Source organism: Peromyscus eremicus, chromosome 8b (assembly GCF_949786415.1).
Source record: "Peromyscus eremicus chromosome 8b, PerEre_H2_v1, whole genome shotgun sequence".
NCBI lineage: Eukaryota > Metazoa > Chordata > Mammalia > Rodentia > Cricetidae > Peromyscus > Peromyscus eremicus.
The window spans coordinates 12,811,215-12,825,191 of NC_081424.1; the positions used below are offsets into that span (position 1 = coordinate 12,811,215).

Genomic DNA, 13,977 nt, shown 5'->3' on the forward strand with positions numbered 1-13,977 from the left:
ATCACCAGAGCAGGTCAGCTCAGGTGCTCTCTTGACCAGTAGTCTACAGTGGAGGTATCTTTGTGGATTTCTGGGGACCTTTCTAGCACTCTGCTTCTTCCTATTCCCCTGGGGTCTTCATTCATCATGGTATCTCCCTCCCCATTCTCCCACTCTGCTTCTGATCCAGCTAAGCTCTCTTTCCCCTGACCCTTGCTCTCCATTACCCCCCACCCCCAGTTTGCTCATGTAGATCTAATCCATTTCTCTGTTGTTGGGTGATCTCTATGTCTTTCTCAGGGTCCTCTTTACTAGGCAGCCTCCCTGGAGTTGTGAGTTGCAGTCTGGTTATCCTTTGCTTTATATCTAGTATCCACTTATGAGTGAGTATATAGCATGTTTATCTTTCTGAGTCTGGGTTACCTCACTCAAGATGATTTTTTCTAGTTCCATCCATTTGCCTGCAAACCTCATGATGTCATTGTTTTTCTCTGCTGAGTAGTACTCCATTGTGTATATGTACCATATTTTCTTTATCCATTCTTCAGTTGAAGGGCATCTAGGTTGTACAGAGCTAAACAGAGAATTCTCAACAGAAGCTCAAATGGCTGAAAGACATTTAAGGAATTGCTCAACATCCTTAATCATCAGGGAAATGCAAATCAAAATGACTCTGAGATACCATCTTACACCCATCAGAATGGCTAAGATCAAAAACACTGAAAACAGCTTATGTTGGAGAGGATGTGGAGCAAGGGGAACACTCCTCCACTGCTGGTGGGAATGAAAACTTGTACAGCCACTTTGGAAATCTATGTGGCGTTTTCTTAGAAAATTGGGAATCAACCTCCCTCAAGACACAGCTATACCACTCTTGAGCATATACCCAAGGAATTCTCAATCTTACCACAAGAACATGTACTCAACTATGTTCATAGCAGTATTATTTGTAAAAGCCAGAACCTGGATAATAACAACTTTTAAGGATTAGCAAATTGCATTAAATTGTTAAATGAACTGTATAGGTACTATACCTTGAACAAGATTAGAATTACATGTACAGTATTTTCTAACAAAATTAGTCTCAAATTGGTATCAATATACATAATTTGTATACAATATACAAAAATCCAATCCAATGTAAAGTATTATAAACTAGTAGTTGATTTCTAAAAGTAGATTCAATCTACTTTATGATCTATATCATATCTATATCCTCTCTTTTATTCTTTTCAGAGTAGATTCAATAATCTATCCTTTATCATTTCTATAGAGCAGGAGTGGTCTTGTGGATTTATTACATCTACATATAAATACATTCACTATTTATATAGTTTTGTATATCAGTTTAAGTAGAATATTGTGACATGTGATATAAATACATTATAATTATAAATTCATAACAAAAACATGCTTTAAGGTTAGACTCAGGTCATTAGTTATTTTTTTTATTTTTAAAAATAAGCTTGACCTCTCTCCTGTAAATGGAATTTTCCTGTTCCAAACACCTGGTCCAAAATAACTGACTCAGAGGCTGAATATGAATTATAGATGCTTGGCTGATAGCTCAGGCTTATTACTAAATTAACCCATTTCTATTAATCTATGCATTGCCACATGAATCATGGCTTTACCTGTACTCTAGCATATCTTACTTTCTGGGCAGCTGGCTGGTACCTCTCTTGACTCTGCACTCCTCTTCCCAGAATTCTTCTAGTCTGGTTCTTGAGTTCAACCTCTTCTGGCCCAGCTATTGGCCAATTAGCTTTTTATTAGCCAATGAGAGTAATGCATGTTCATAGTGTACAAAAAGATTGTTCCATAGCACTGTCCTTCAGAAATTAGTCAAGAATATCTTCATGTTTTTGAGTGTTGCACACTTACATGAGGTTCCTACAATGTGAGTAGCATTTCACTTCACACTGTTGCTGTAAAAATTACATGCACAATCCTTGTTTTTTTTTCAGCCTCAAGAACTTTCTGACAATTTCTAAACTTACCAGTTTGCCAATAAAACTGTTACTTGCTACATGACTTACTGTGTATATTGTTGATAGATTTCCTAATGGAGATTATTATAGCTACTCCTCTGTCTCAGAGGAGAAAGGAGATTTTCTGAATGGCATGTCAGGCAGGAACTGGGTACCTGGAAGCCTGATGTCGGGATCCATGGCCCTGTTCTGCACTTAGACAAGAACAGTGAAACAGCTCAATGTTTCCAACTCAGCATGGTTCACATGTATGCTGATCTCCTCACTCCACATTTATGAGTCCTTGGGAAAGATATTTTTAACATGGCAAAGTTGAAGTTGAAAGAGATTAAATGTCCTATCTAAACAATTGCCATTCCTGCTCTGAGTGACCCGGGTTTATAACTGTGTGTTCTGCTCACGACAGAACTTTCTTTACCTTTGTTTTGCACTAGGGACACTGGGCAAGCTTTGACCTTTGTGTCTCTTCTTAGGCAACCTTGGCACTAAGTAGCAGAGGCAGTATTCAATGTCCTAAGCACATGAGTGTTGAATAAATTCCCTGCTACCGCGTACTTTCTACAAGGAAGGGCTTGGTTATTTCTGCATTCCTATTTTATCTTCATAGATTGGGTTGGGTGTGAGCGTACACTTTTTCTGTGAGATGCTCCCTGGGACCAGAAAGATGGGACATTATACAGTTCACAGGACACACTTGAGGCCTCACTGGTGCTTTATGATGCTTCCCTCTGGAAAGGTTAATGGTGTAGGGATGGTGTTTTCTAACTCTTTACTAAAACAGCCATTCTATAAGAAAACAATTCAGCTTGAATTCAGATGTAGTTCCTAAGCTATCACCCCAAGATTTCCTTTAACCCCTTCTGTGTCCGGGCCAACAGGCTGATATATCATACTGAATATACCAAGTTACATTTACCATGGTGTGACCAGGAACTGTATAATTTTGAATATGAGGAGGGACCATGAAAACACAGATGAGGTGGAACCAGCTTAGTTACAATGGTAACTTTTTACACACTAACAACACTGTTTTTGATCCTATCCCTGAACCCTGAAGCTTTGTAAGGCAGATGCTAGGTGCTTTTTTCATGGAGGAAGATACATCTAGGGGCTGTTTTTTCCTGAGTGGTGAAGCCAGTGGAAAAGAAGCCGGAAGTCGGTCTGAGATTTGCATGTCTCCAAAACCTGTGCTCTCTCCACTAAGCTGCACTATTTTTTTTTATTCTAAGTGTCTTTCACATCATGTATCTTGATCCCATTCATTCCTCATCCCTTCGCATCTGTTCCTGCAACCCCCTCCCCACCAATAAAACAAAATTCAAAAGAATAAAGGACAAAAATAAAATGAATAAAACGGAAAGAGAAGAAATTAGAAATCTCTTCATGGAAGCTGCAGTGTGACCCAACAGGTCACACTGTATACCCTTTCATCCATACATCTCTGTGTACAAGTGTTCATTGCAAAGAGTCATTGGTGTGGTTGGAGGCCCCTGGTCTCCACTACAGGATTGATGCTGTGTTCCCACTAGGACTCTTCCTGGACATCCTGCTGCCATCCTGTGTTGTAGAGATCTTGTAACTTTGGGTCTGTGGGTCAGGTCCCTTCATGTGCTCCAGCAGATCACGGATGGGTTGGATGTTGGAGCAGGCCAAGTCATAATCCTGAGTCTGGGCAGCGGTAGGGTTGGTCCACCAGATGGGAAATAGGGACAGCTCTCCCATGGTCACCATTTTGGGGCTGGCTCTCCTACACCTGCCTTAACAGTGGTGACTCTATGTGCTGCCCCGGCAAGGTGCAGGGTCTGCTCTCCCTAGAGATGCAGCTGGTGGGGGTTGGGGACGGCTCTCTTGACCACTCTTTTGACCACAGGACCAGCTCTCCCACCTACCCCAGGTGTTGATAGTTGGGCAGTGAGGGATGGGTGGAGGGTAAGGGGAGAGCTTCATTCCCCCTCCCATGCTCCACAAGACAGATGAGAAATGGGGACATCTTTCCCATGCTCACATCTTTGGGGCTGGCTCACCCACACCTCCAATAACAGGTTTGGCTCTGTTGTGTCCGCTCTGGTGAGGTGCAGGACCTGCTCTCCCAAGTGTTGCAGCTGGTTGAGGTCAGGGACAGCTCTCTGGCTCTTATGACCACAGGGCCAGCTCTCCCATCTGCCCCAGTATTAATGGGTGGGGGTAAGGGAGCATCTCTCAGCTGCCTGTGCTACTCTGTGGCAGGTGAGGGGTGGGGTTAGGTCTCCCTTGCTCACGTCCTCAGGGTTGGCTCACCTGCGCTCTCATCCACAGGGTCATCTCTGCTGCTGCTGCTTAAGGGGTCAGCTCCCTCACCATCTCAGCCTGCTCCCTTCCTTCAGATATGCCTCTGTCCACAGGCTCTGAATCAACTCTCTCTCTCTCTCTCTCTCTCTCTCTCTCTCTCTCTCTCTCTCTCTCTCTCTCTCTTCCTCTCTTCCTTCCTCCTTCCCTCCCGTAAGACACCATACTCACTCCAATAGTGCCCACCTGGCTGGTGCTGCAAGGTACCAGGTGGGCAGCCCCAGACCTGCCTGTGGGTCTCCCTGTCTCACTCAGGTCGCCATGATGCTGTGCTGAGCCATGCTACCATATCACAAGGGGATAATTATAGTGCCCAACTCCTGGCATCATGGGCAGGCTCCTGGTTGGTGCGTTTAGCTGCGTTCCATCCACCCCTGCAGTATGGCACAGGGTGGGCACTTGGTTGGAGTTCCACTGAGGGCCAGGGTTAGAATCCCCTGCCCCTGTTCAGCTGCGTTCTGCCCACCTCGGCCAATGGGGAGGATGGGCCTACACTAAGATTTATTCACACCTGCCCTTTATAAGCTGCCCTTTGACTTATCTGTTTAATTCATGTATTATTCACCTATGAAATCTGGCTTCAGCTCATACCCGACTACACACCTGCTCTACTCCGAGGACAATTCTGGTTTCCTGGCTGTGCTTAATCCTTTAATTAATGTAATAATTTATCGATCAAAACTTTGAGTGACTTTTTTGTTGTGTTTTGTTTTTTGAGACAGGGTTTCTCTATGTAGCTCTGGCTGTCCTGGAACTCGCTCTGTAGAACAGGTTGGCCTCGAACTCACAGAGATCTACCTGCCTCTGCCTCCTAAGTGCTGAAATTAAAGGTGTGCACTATCACATCCAGCTTTTGAGTGACTTTCTTATGCTAGGAATTGTAGATGGACTTTGTTTTCTCTGCTGGGGGCAGGGCTCTGGCAAGTTTTTGAGAGTCAAGCTTTCCCCTTCTTCCCCTCCTCGGGTGACCCTGGGGGCTGGCCTCACCTCGTGGGTCTGGCAGTGATTTTCCTTGGGCACAGGGGTGTCTTCTGTCCTGATGCTGCGTTTGAGCCCTTGCCCCGGGGAGCCCAGCAGAGGCGCCGGCTGCAGTGCTGGCACCTCATGGAAAGGTAGCCTGGGAAGTGGCATGGGGAGAGGCCTCGGGACGCAGGGGCGGGGCAGGCTGCGCCCAGATCCTACCAGCCAGGAGGATGTTAAGTGCGCCCAGAACCTTTGGTAACCGCCAAGCTGGAGCTGGAGACAGAGCTGGAGTTCCGCGGGGCCCCGGCCCCCGCTACTGGGCTCCGGCTCCTGCAGGAATACCGGGACCCAGGGACGCGCGAGGAGCGAGGGGCGGCGGCGGCTGGACGCTGCAGTGGGACCCGGTGTGGGCTGAACTGGTTCATCACGCTGGTCCTGTATGCCGCCTTCGTGGGAATGGTGAGAGAGCCTAGGCTGCCCCTTCCCGGGCTGGGGCAGGAGGCTCCCACAGGGGAGGAGCATTCCCCAGCTGCAAACCAGTTTCCCTAGCCTGCACGGGAGGAGTTTGGGTGCATTCATCTTCCCGGGTCTCTGTTTCCCCATCTAGAAAATGAGCACAGTTCTAATCTTGGAGGGTTTTTGTCAACCCAAACGGATTGCCTGGATTGCCTTAATGTGTTTTCCAACATCTATAAACTGTCAAGGTCACCTGGGTGCGATAGCTGGAGATACAGCAAAGGGGACCGGGGCCTCCACCTGATCTCCTCTGCAACCACCCATGCAAAGTCCAAATCACTTAGGTGTTCAGTGTGTGTGTGTGTGTGTGTGTGTGTGTGTGCGCGTGCGTGCGTGCGTGTGTGTGTGTGTGTGTGTGTGTGTGTGTGTGTGTGTAAGGAACAGCCCATATTACAGTAGAAGAATAATGAAGCCTGTGGGATAGTGTGCTGGCTTTGGGAGAATATATAGTAATTACTACCTCTTCCTGGTGGCCTGAGCAAGTTCAACCAACTGGCAAGTTTGCAGAAGCAAAGTAACTTCCTTCTTCATCCGGTGGTTAGGTCTTTAAGATTATAGAATTTTCAGGCACTGGGTCACTAAGCAGCCCCAGACTGAGGCTGAACATGTGGTACTTCTGCCTCAGTCTCCCCAAGTTCCGGGATTACAGATCACCAACACCTGGCTTGCTTCTTGGGCTACTTTGATATGGGAGAAACTTCGAAGGAAAAACACCACAGGTGCCTAGGGAGCCTTCACTGTGTGCTGAAGTCCCACAAGTCCTTTGAAGGGACTTGATAAAAATCTGTACTCAGCCCTCTTTCATTGAACTTGGTGCTTGCTGCTGCCCTGTCCACACTCTAGTCCTTAGTCCCCGGTTCCCGCCGCTAGGACAGGGGACACACTGGTTTGCAGCAGAGCAGTCCAATTACCATCAATTACTCTGGAAATGTTGATTTCTTAGAAACGTTTTCTTGAAAGCACCAATGATTCCTCTTCAACCCTTGGTTCTTGCTAACACAGTGTAAGGCAACATTTTATTGATAAAACCGTTTTGCATGTATGTATGTACTATTTCCTTAAAAGCCTTAGAGTCTATATTCCTTCCTGGTGGCTTTGGGATTTTCCTTAGAGAAGACTATAGATTTAGAAACATTCAGATAGTTGATTTCCAGCATATTGTATTTGTGTAGTTCAGAGAAACCTATGCCAGAGTATTGTGTTTTTTACATAACCAACACGAGCAATAAGTTTGAGAATTTAAACTTTGACATCTAAATTCCTATATCAGTTGTAAATGGAGTATATCTAAAATAAAATATTTTGAGAATAAATTTTATATATCTTACTAACTATAAATGCAGAAAAATCTTGTAAGGTGTTCTTCAAAATCTAAAAATTGCAACCAAAGCCAGACAATATTTAAAAATAGAGTAGAAAAAAACTCACAGGAGTGTATTCCTCTAATAGGAAAGGGTTGTACATTTTGTCCTGTTTGAAAAAAGGGAATCTCTACACTACATTGCAATTCCCCTTCCCATTGTTTATCATGGAAAACACTACCATTTGAATAAACATCAATTTAATGGTTGTGAGTTTAAAGCTTTTTTTGGTTTAAATTTTAGGGAATAAGCATTGCCATCCTTGGGCCTACATTTCAAGATCTGGCAAAAAATGTGAACCAAAACATCAGCAGCCTTTCTCTCATTTTTGTGGGCCGTGCTTCTGGATTCATATGTGGTACCATGATTGGTGGCATTCTCCTTGACTATATGAATCATTTTTTACTTTTGGGTAAGTAAACACTGCTTTTTGCTTTTTTTTTATAAACAAAATTTTAACTTGACTCTAAACGTTAAAAGCATAAACCAGAATGGCTGACAATGGAAATGGGTGTGGATGTCCTCCCTGACAACTGGGCTTCCATAGGATGGAACCTATACCAAACCTTCTAAAAACTTGAATAGCTCTTTCTTGGGAGTGAATGTCGGCAACCCTGACCAGTGCTGGCCTTTCTTGTAATGTAGGCTCTGCTCCAGACCCACACACTGGTTGACCATGAAGCTCTGCTTATCTGGGGGTAGGGCAGGGCTTCTGGGGCCATGAGGGTCAGAATGACTCCTGGAACCTGACCAGGCTCTGTGGACTTGGGGTTGAAGATGAAGGGACCCAGGACAGTAGTGAACTGATGAAGGCTGAACTTAAGTCCTGCTGCCCATGTCAGAGTTGAGCACAGGCTGATCCTTTCAGATCCTGACCATGGAAAACAGGGCAGAGCTGTTAGCATGCCTTTTTCAATAAACTGGAATGATTAAAAATATTTTAGATTACTATGATAAAACTCCTTTGGAGGCAAGGTGAATATTTTATTGCTGACAAATAAATTACTTACAAAGTGGGTTAGAAGACTATTTTTTTCTGTACTTCCCTTTATCCCCCAAATGAACTGATTTGGTAGAGTTTTCCTATATTCTATTATAATGGTTGAGTTTTATTTTTACATTGTCGCCTCATATAAAAATTCTCTTTGAAGTAATACTTCTGGAATTAACTCATACACTATAAAATTTATCTTTGTTATAATTTCTAATTTGATCATTAGCAATAATAGAATTGTATTCAAGTCATGGTATTTTACGTTTTTATAGTCTGCAAATATTATAAAAGATTTAGATAAAACCACCATATACATCAACTGTTTCTCTCATGATGAAACATTTTGTTGTGGTGGTGGTGGTGGTTTGCCTTTTTGGTTTGTTTGTCTTTGAGACAAGATCTTACTCTGTAGTCTTGGCTGGCCTGAACTATCTGTGCAGATCATGCTGGCCTCAAACTCATAGAGATCCGCCTGCCTCAGCCTCCCAGGTGTTGTGATTAAAGTTAGTGTGTACCACCATGCACAGCCCAAGACCAACCTGTTAATTCAGTATTATTTTGCATTTTTACAATTTTTTATGAAGTTCCTGTGACCTTGGACCCCGATGAATACTTTTTTTTTTTTTTTTTTTACAGCTGGCTTTATTGTAGCTAGAGTTTTCCTGCCTGGCCCACGGTCAGGGCAAATCTCTCTCACCTGCCAGTCCCACAGCCACTCAGACCCGACCAAGTAAACACAGAGACTTATATTGCTTACAAACTGTATGGCCGTGGCAGGCTTCTTGCTATCTGTTCTTACAGCTTAAATTAATTCATTTCCATAAACCTATCCCTTGCCACATGGCTCGTGGCTTACCAGGATCTTCACATGCAGCTTGTCATGGTGGCGGCTGGCAGTGTCTCTCTGACTCAGCTTTCCACTTCCCAGCTTTATTCTCCTCCTTGCCCCGCCTATACTTCCTGCCTAGCCAATGGCCAATCAGTGTTTTATTGATTAATTAGCAACACATTTGCCATACATCCCACAGCACTTTATTGTCTTTTTTTTTCCTCAGGTGTGTCAATGTTGGCTACCACAGCTGGGTTTTATCTCATTCCTTTCTGCAAGAAAGCAGTCTTACTGATTGTCATGATGTCTGTCTTTGGTGCTTCAGTTAGTGTTGTGGATACAGGTTAGTGAACCCTTCCGTGTCATTTCCAGAATTTGGGATTGTACCATAAGGAAAAGTAGACTATATGAAATTGTAGTGTCATTAGTCTTGCTATTAAAATGGCATGGACTCATACAATCAGCATTACAGTTCCAGTGCCACTTCTTGCCACTCAGGGCTGGGCATGGTGGTACACACTAACTTTAATCACAACCAACCAATTGTTATACATCTAACTATGAAGTGAACTTTGAGGACTTTGCTTTATGAGAGATTGTTGGATTATCCAAACATCAAAAGACTCCCTTTCTGTGGGAAATTATAATGCAAATGGGCAGGCTTTCATGGTCAGACAGAGTTTCACCACTTTAGTATAAGAGAAAATGATGATCTGATAGACAAAGTTCATTAATTACTTTGTAATTGCTGTGATAAAAACACTATGATGAAAGCAAGTTATAGGAGACAGAGTTTATTTGGGCTTAGGGTTCCAGAGGGTTGGAGTCCATGCTGGGGGAGCCAAGGCACAGTGGCAGGAGCAGGAAGCTGGGCTCTCATCTTGAACCACAAGCACAGAGCAGAAAGAGCAATTAAAAATGGCAGGGATCTTCTAGATTCTCAAAGCCTGCCCCAGTGGCATACTTTCTCCAGAAAGGCCACCTCCTAACCCTACCTAGAAGATGCCACCAACTGGGGACCTAGTACTCAAATGCCAAAGACTATGGAGGACATTCTAAGGTAAACCCCCATACAAGAATGGAATTATTATATGGCTGCAGAAGCACAGAAGGAGCCATTCAACTTCAAATGCACTCCAGATTCTGCACTTAGAGAAACCAGTGTGGGTTCCATATTCTTGCTTTTCTTTTTTGGTTGTTTTAGCTAAGGTTTCTATAGCTTCGATGAAACACCATGACCATAGAGCAAGTTGGGGAGGAAAGGGTTTATTAGGCCTACACTTCAGCATTGCTGTTCATCACTGAAGGAAGTCAGGACAGGAACTCAAAACAGGGCAGGATCCCGGAGGCAGGAGCTGATGCAGAGGCCATGGAGGGGAGCTGCTTACTGGCTTGCTTCCCCTGGCTTGCTCAGTCCACCTTCTTTTTGTGTGTGTGTGTGGTTTTTTGAGACAGAGTTTCACTGTGTAGCTTTGTGCCTGTCCTGGATCTCGCTCTGTAGACCAGGCTGGTCTCGAACTCACAAAGATCCGCCTGCCTCTGCCTCCCGAGTACTGAGATTAAAGGCGTGTACCACCACCGCCCAGCTCAGTCCACCTTCTTATAGAACCCAGGATCAGCAGCCCAGGGATGGCACCACCCACCATGGACTGAGCCCTCCCCCACTGATCACTAATTGAGAAAATGCCTTACAGCTGGATCTCAAGGAGACATTTCCTCAGCTGAGGCTCCTTCCTCTCTGGTGACTCTAGTTTGTGTCAAGATGACACACAAAAACCACCCCATACAGTTGTTTTCTCTTTCTCCACTGCAGAAAATCCCCATGTATCACTCTATCATGGAAGACCTCCTAAATTACATGTGAATCTTGTTTATCCCTAATCCTAGCTTTCCACCCTCACCTTTCTTGCTCTTAGGAAAGAAAAGATATTTGACAGATCATGGAAATATTTTACACTTCAAGCTTCATTTGAATGTAAACTTACAGTATGGAACTTTATGATTATCTCAAAATACCTGATTTTTTTTTTTTTTTTTTTTTTTTTTTTTTGGTTTTTCGAGACAGGGTTTCTCTGTGTAGCTTTGCGCTTTCCTGGAACCCACTTGGTAGCCCAGGCTGGCCTCGAACTCACAGAGATCCGCCTGGCTCTGCCTCCCGAGTGCTGGGATTAAAGGCGTGCGCCACCACCGCCCGGCCTAAAATACCTGATTTTTAAATGACAGCCAAATACTAGATGCTTCTGGATTTTTACCTTGTGGGTGTTGAACTATGTAGTGTACAATTCTGAAAATTGTTTTTGTTTCCTAAAACAAGCATGCCAGAATTCTGGGGAAGTCTGGCTCCCAGCTGGGTGTTTAGCATCTGGTTTATACCTAAGCAAACAATATTCTTCAATTGGAATTGAAACCTAATTGGAAGTACTGAAGCTTTGGTAGTTTTCCCACCATTAGATAAAGTTGTGCCTAGCATATATCTACATATGGACCTGGGGATATAGTTCAGCTGGGCAGAGTACTTGCCTAGTGTGCATGAAATACTGGGTTCAATCCCCAGCACTGCATAAACCGATGGGCACATTCTTGTAATCCTAGTATTTAAGTGGTACAGGTGGAGTATCAAAAATTCAAAATCATCTTTAGCTACATAGCAGGTTCAAGGTCAGTATGGCATATTTGAGAACTGTCTCAAAAATACAAACAAATTTATCAGTGTCTTGCTGTTCTGTTGTTGTGAAAAGACTCCATGACCAAGGCAGATTATAAAAGAAAGCATTTAATTGGGGGCTTGCTTACAGTTTCTGAGGGTTAGTCCATGATCATCATGGCAGGGAGAATGCTGGCATGGCACTGAAAATGAGAGCTTTACATCCTCATTCTGAAAGGGATAGAGACTGACTGTGCCTGGAGTTTTGAAACCTCAAAGCCCACCCCCACTGAGACTCTTCAACAAGGCCACACCTGCTAATCCTTCCTAAACAGTTCACCAACTGGGGACTAAGCATGCAAATATGTGAGCCTATGGGGGCTGTTCTCATTCAATCCACAATTAGTATTAAGCCCCAGTGAGATTACCACTGGTTTATAGTATATTGTTTCGAACAGACCTAGCTCCAGTAATGGTTTAGTGATTTGTAAACTCCGTGGATGAAAATGAGACTTACCACAGTCCTCCAGTGATAGTGGGTAGGAGCACCTTAATTACAGAGTGGCTTTGGTTGTAAACTCAGAACATCCCAAACTCCTACCACCTAATAGAGACAACTCTTCTTGTTGTCAAGAAGTGCCTGTCACATTATTTCTTTACTTGCAGGTGGGAACGTCCTCATCTTGGATCTGTGGGGTGACAAAGGAGCTCCACACATGCAGGCCTTGCACTTCAGTTTTGCCTTGGGTGCCTCCCTGGCTCCCCTGCTGGCTAAACTGGCCTGGGGTAGGACAGCATCCACTCAGAACCACACAGAGACAGACTTTGTCCCTCTGATGCTGAACCGATCCTCTGGAGCCACCTCAGACTCTCTGTTTGCAGCACCTGAGGACATGAACCTGCTGTGGACATATGCTTCCATCGGCACCTATGTCTTAGTAGTCTCTGTCTTTCTGTTTGGTCTGTTTTGTAAGAAACGCTTGAGGCAGAAAAAATCCACAGCATCTGCTCAGGAAGCTCGAAGAGCTAAATATCACAGGACCCTGCTCTGTCTCCTCTTCCTCTTCTTCTTCTTCTACGTTGGAGCCGAGGTGACCTACGGCTCTTACATATTCTCCTTCGCCACCACTCATATTGGCATGGAAGAAACTGAAGCAGCCGGCTTGAACTCCGTCTTCTGGGGGACCTTTGCAGCCTGCAGGGGCCTGGCCATCTTCTTTGCAACACTCCTACAGCCTGGAACCATGATTGTGTTGAGCAACATTGGTAGCTTTGTATCATCTTTATTTCTGGTGTTTTTCCACAAGAGCCCTCTTTGTCTCTGGATCGCAACTTCTGTGTACGGAGCTTCAATGGCAGTCACATTTCCCAGTGGAGTTTCCTGGATTGAGCAGTATACCACCTTAACTGGGAAATCCACAGCATTCTTTGTATTTGGTGCTGCTCTGGGAGAAATGGCTATTCCTGCAGTAATTGGAATTGTTGAGGGACACTACCCAGATCTGCCAATAGTTCTGTACATCTGTTTTGCATCAGCCATATTCACTGCTGTATTATTTCCTGTGATGTATAAATTAGCCACCTTACCTCTGGATCACCACCTCAAAGGAAGAAGAAAGGTGAGGACCAGACAGCTTTGCTTTCCAAACTGAGCTGAATGACCGCGAGAAAGAAAAGAAATGGAAAGATGCAGAAAAATGAAGTGGAACAGATTTTGAAGTTGTTGAAATGAAGCATTCGAGGCATTCTGTAATAGAGGATTCTAGAAATATTTTGATTTGACAGAGCCCACAGCTGACACTTCTAGGCAATTCCCAAATGCCTCCATGTTTGAGTCCTCTCAGTTAATGGTTGCAACTCCCCTGTGATACACCAAGAGAAAACAGACAAACATTTGGAAATGATGAATTGTTTTATGACTTCATACTTGCTTCACTCATGGCCAGGTGGAGTCATAAGCAGGTTGTCAGCATTTTCCAGGGATCAAAGTTTCCAGAGTCACTGTAGGAAGATAAGGTAACTGCTAAAATGTTCTTGAAAGTCCTGGAGTTTCCAGAGTATTCCATGATGTAACAAGTGTTCTCATACAGTGGGGTCTTGTAATGAGACTCCTGTTTGGGGGATTCGTTAGGAAATGTGTTTTTTTGTGGTGTGTGCAAAAAGGCATTTGTGTTTAAGAAACTGGGTAGTGCTCCAGTGGCAGACACCATAGCATATGGAATGGATTGGCCTTTGCCGAGCAAATGACCCAGCATCCATTTTCTCTTACAAGAGTTGGAGAGAGTAGTTTTGATGGACGAGAAACTAGAAGTAGCAAAATTGAAGCTATAAAGGATTTACTAATAACTTGCTCAGGAAATATTAAGTTACATGAA

The 13,977-nt window shown here is 44.1% G+C and overlaps 1 pseudogene; it reads left to right on the top strand.

Moving 5' to 3' along the window:
- Window positions 1-3,950: 3,950 nt before the first annotated feature.
- LOC131918770 (sodium-dependent glucose transporter 1B-like) lies at window positions 3,951-13,470 on the top strand (annotated as a pseudogene).
- The last annotated feature ends 507 nt before the right edge of the window (window positions 13,471-13,977 follow it).